Here is a 4,917-nt window from a genome sequence, read left to right as displayed (position 1 = left end):
ACTGAAACTCTTCAGCCCAGACAATATCCCATTAAATCTGTCCTGCAATGTTTCCATTGCGATCACATCATTGCTATACTGTGAATTGTAGAACTGCACACAGTAATCTAGCTAGAGCCGAATTAACTTTTTTTTTCCCTATTCTGTTACAGTATGAGGGCGTCGCTGGCTCGGCAGTATTGATTGTGATCCCTAATTGCACAGCGGGCAGTTGAGACTCAACCGTATTGCAGTGGGTCTGGAGTCAACTGGAGGCCAGAACAGGTAAGAATAGCATTTCCTTCCTCAAAGGACGTCAGTAAACCCGATGGCTTTGTTTTTTCAACAATTGACCATGGATTTATAGGTGTTATTCGATTCGTAATTCCAGATATTTATTGAATCTCAATTCTAACACCTGGCATGGTTGTAGTCAAACCCGGGTCCCTACTCCATTTGCATGGTGTCTGAGTTAACAGTCCAGTGGTAATAGAGCTCAGCCATTGCAGAAAACCCGTGAAACTAATTTTTCTCAATGACTTCGCTTTTCCTCGATATCGTAATGTGTCATTTTCCTGAGCTTGACCCCCAATAATCGCAAGTCCATATCAGTAAAAGCTGCTACATGAGGAGTGGCCTCACAACAGCGGTAACCAAATGGATCAACTGGTCTGCAGGTCCCGATGGTGGGGTTGGGGCACGTTCACCCAGCCACATTGACCACAGCAGCACAGATTGAACAGTATCAATGTGAGAGTCAGTGTTAGATTCTGCAGTGCCTTAATGAAATAGGAAATGACTCCACAACCACGTGATGAAAGAGCAGCGCTCCGAAACCTAGTGCTCAGTTAAACCTGTTAGACTGTAACCTGGTGTTGTGTGATTTTTAACTTTATAAACCATAGTGCAACACCGGCATCTCTAAATTAATGAAACGGGGGTGTGGGACGGAAAGTTCGGTTAGTGATCGAAGGAGGGAGAGAAATCTCTGAGAACGGGTGGATTTGAATTCGGACATATAAAACACAGAGATGTGAGCAAGCAGAATTTGAAGGGAAAAGATCATCACCTTGGAGAAAATTACCATGTTAAAACAACTGATTCCTTTGTGTTTCACAAAAACTGGGGCAGATAGAGCGATTACTGCCGTGACTCGGATTCGAACCGAGGTTGCTGCGGCCACAACGCAGAGTACTAACCACTATACGATCACGGCGTCCCACAGACGCGCATACTGCCTGCGTGCAATAAGTACAGTATTATAGGAAATGTTAGGTGGCGTACCAAATGCACAATATCAGTGCTTCGCGAACAGTGGCAGATCTGTGGGAACACAGAATGGGCTGACCGTTTAATATCGGTTCCCCCAGAGGCTGTGGTGATTCCATCATTAATATGCTGAAGGCTGAGATAAATAAATTTCTCCAAAATATCAAAAACTCCGGGGACAGTGCAGGTGTGGCTGAAATGTGTGCTTCAATAGTAATGCAGTTTAACATCGGCTACTTCACCAGTTTCCCCACACAAGGCAGTAACCATTGCTGCCACATAGTCCCAATTCCCAGCCCCAGAATCAGAGGAACTGAGTAGCGCAGTCGCGAAGATCCAACTGGAAGTCGGGATGGGAATGAGGTCGCACAGATACTCGACGACCCCAGTGACAGAACCGGTGAATGCACAGCATTTCTATGACAGTTTAGAGGCGCAAGCAATTCCGAGGTTGGGAGTGCTCATGAGCAAAGGCGGGACAGAAGGGAAAATGTGTTCCCGTTTCTAATAACAGCAATCTACAGTGCATCTTGCTGAGACAGCTGAATGCCACAACTGGAGCGAGGGCGGCTGGTTTGAAGTTTGAACTTGCTTCACTGTCACCAACTTACCTGGAATGAATTGCTTTCACTATCTTTCTTTCCAATTGTTTAATATCTCCCTGCAGTCTGCGGCTTTCTTCCTCATGGTTAATTGCATGACTAACTATTGTATGATTTGCACACTGCTAAATCACGGCCACTACAAGTGAATATGAATCATTGATCTGTATGAGAAAACAGTGGAATTCGCTGCAGGCATGCTTTGTCGGTTTGCAGGCGACGCCAGAATTGTAGACAGTGAGGAAGATTATCTAAGTTTCAAAAGGATCTTAATCCAATGAGTCGTTGGACTGAAAAATGTAACATGGAGTTCAATCTGGATAAATGGAAGGTATTACATTTTGGTACAACAACAAGAGTAGGGCTTTGCGTAGTGTTGGAAAACACAGAAGCTAGGGGTGCAGGTGCATAATTCCTTGTAGTTTGCATCACCTACAGACAAGATGGTTCAAAGGCATTTAACATACTTCCATACTTAACATACTTAACATCCAAGGCAGTGTTGTGTGATGTTTAACTTTGTACACCATAGTCCAACACCGGCATCGCTAAATTAATGAAATGGGGGTGTGGGACGGAACGTTCAGTTAGTGATCGAAGGATGGAGAGAAATTTCTGAGAACGGGTGGATTTGAATTCTGACATATGAAACACAGAGATGTGGGCAAGCAGAATTTGAAGGGAAAAGATCATCACCTTGGAGAAAATTACCATGTTCAAACAACTGATTCCTTTGTGTTTCACAAAAACTGGGGCAGATAGAGCGATTACTGCCGTGACTCGGATTCGAACCGAGGTTGCTGCGGCCACAACGCAGAGCACTAACCACTATACGATCACGGCGTCCCACAGACGCGCACGTGCGCCGCTTGCAATAAGTACAGTTTCATAGGAAATGTTAGGCAGCGCACCAAATGCACAATATCAGTGATGAGCCAACAGTGGCAGAAATGTGGGAACTCAGAATGGGCTGACCGTTTAATATCGGTTCCCCCAGTGGCTGTGGTGATTCCATTATTTATATGCTGTAGGCTGAGATAAATAGATTTCTCGAAAACATCAAAAACTCCGGGGACAGTGCAGGTGTTGTTAAAATGTCTGGTTCAATAGTAATACAGTTTAACATCGGCTACTTTCCCCACACAAGGCAGTAACCACTGCTGCCACATAGTCCCAATTCCCAGCCCCAGAAACAGAGGAATTGCGTGGCGCAGTCGTGAAGATCCAACTGGAAGTCGGGATAGGAATGAGGTCGCACAGATACTCTCGGGCTCCAGTGACACACGGTGAATGCACGGCATTTCTATGACGGTTTCGAAACGCAAGCAAATCCGAGGTTGGGAGAGCTCCTGGTCAAAGGCGGGGCAGAAGGGAATTTTTTTTCCCGTTTATCGCAATCTACAGTGCAGCATGCTGAGACAGCTGAGTGCCACAACTGGAGCGAGGACGGCTGGTTTGAAGTTTGATTTTACTTCACTATCACCAACTGGCCTGGAAAGAATTGTTTTCACCATTTTCATTTCCAATTGTTTAATATCTCCCTGCAGTCTGCGGCTTTCTTCCTCATTGTTAATTACTGTTGTATGATTTGCACACTGCTAAATCACGGCCACTACAAGTAAATATGAATCATTGATCTATATGAGAAAACAGTGGAACTCACTGCAGGCATGATTCGTAGGTTTGCAGGCGACGCCAGAATTGGAGACAGTGAGGAAGATTATCGAAGTTTCAAAAGGAACTTAATCCAATGAGTCGTTGAACTGAAAAATGTAACATGGAGTTCAATCCGGATAAATGGGAGGTATTGCATTTTGGTACAACAACAAGTTGCGTAGTGTTGGAGAGCACGGAAGCTAGGGGTGCAGGTGCATAATTTCTTGTAGTTTGCATCACCTACAGACAAGATGGTTCAAACGCATTTAACTTCCCTTCATTGTTCAGTCCTTCGTGTGTAGGAGTCGGGACGTTATGTCGAAGCTTTGTAGGACATTGATGAGGCTTCTTCTGGAATATTATGTCCAGTTCTGGTCGCCCAGTTGTAGGAATGATATTATTCAGCTGGAGCAGGTTCAGAAAAGTATGCACGCATGTTGCTGTGTGTGGAAGGTTTGTGTTATAATGAAAGGCTGGATAGGCTGAGACTATTTTCAGATTCAAGATCGGGGTACTGGAAAACCATAACAGATAAGGCAACATCCCAGGAGCAGGAGAATAATTTTTTTTGCGCAAGTGTTCTCCATCAGGCTCTTCCCCGAAATGTCGATTCTCCCGCTCCTCAAATGATGCATCCCAGCACAACACTCTGGACTCTGATCTCTCATCTGCAGTTCTCACTGTCCCGAAGTTGAGACTGTTTTCACTCTCGGTTAGGGGTTTGAACGGCGACCTGACAGAATTTGGGAGAAGATTTGTAGCTCGGGTGCTCGTTGTTGTGGTTCTGTTTACCGAGCTGGAACTTTTTGTTGCAAACGTTTCGTTCCCTGTCTCGGTGATATCCTCAGTGCTTGGGAGCCTCCCGTGAAGCGCTTCTGTGGTGTTTCCTCTGGCATTTATAGTGGCCTGTCCCTGCCGCTTCCGGTTGTCAGTCCGGCACACTGCAGCACACCAGAACTGCAAAAAGCGGAAGAGGAACACCTGCACAATGTATTCTCCAGAAACGGATACCCGCGCAATTTCATGAACAGATGCCTAAGGGAAAGACAACGGAACGAGGACATGCCGCAACCCAAGGGACTAGCCACACTACCATACATCAGGTGCATTTCAGAACTGACAGCCAGACTACTGCGACCACTAGGACTTATAACAGCTCACAAACCAACAGCCACACTCAGACAACAACTCACCAGAACGAAGGACCCGATACCCAGCATGAGCAAAACAAATGTAGTGTACAAAACCCCATGTAAGGACTGCACAAAACACTATATAGGACAACCAGGAAGACAGCGAACGATCCGCATCCATGAACATCAACTAGCCACGAAACGACACGACCAGCTATCCTTGGTAGCTACACATGTAGACGACAAGCAACATGAATTCGACTGGGACAACACTACCA

General features: G+C 45.6%; 2 non-coding genes across 2 annotated transcripts; both read right to left on the bottom strand.

Annotated features, from left to right (window-relative positions):
* Positions 1-1,123: 1,123 nt before the first annotated feature.
* On the bottom strand, positions 1,124-1,195 carry trnah-gug (transfer RNA histidin (anticodon GUG)). Its single transcript has one exon. It is a non-coding gene; the product is annotated as a tRNA-His (tRNA).
* Positions 1,196-2,621: 1,426 nt separating this feature from the next.
* Positions 2,622-2,693, bottom strand: trnah-gug (transfer RNA histidin (anticodon GUG)). Its single transcript has one exon. It is a non-coding gene; the product is annotated as a tRNA-His (tRNA).
* Between the last annotated feature and the right edge of the window lie 2,224 nt (positions 2,694-4,917).

This window comes from Chiloscyllium plagiosum, unplaced genomic scaffold (assembly GCF_037043375.1).
Source record: "Chiloscyllium plagiosum isolate Xiang-an unplaced genomic scaffold, Cpla_swu_hap1 HiC_scaffold_45, whole genome shotgun sequence".
In the NCBI taxonomy this organism is placed as follows: Eukaryota; Metazoa; Chordata; class Chondrichthyes; order Orectolobiformes; family Hemiscylliidae; genus Chiloscyllium; species Chiloscyllium plagiosum.
Note: the sequence above shows the minus strand (reverse complement) of the source record. Positions and strands in the feature narration are given on the sequence as shown.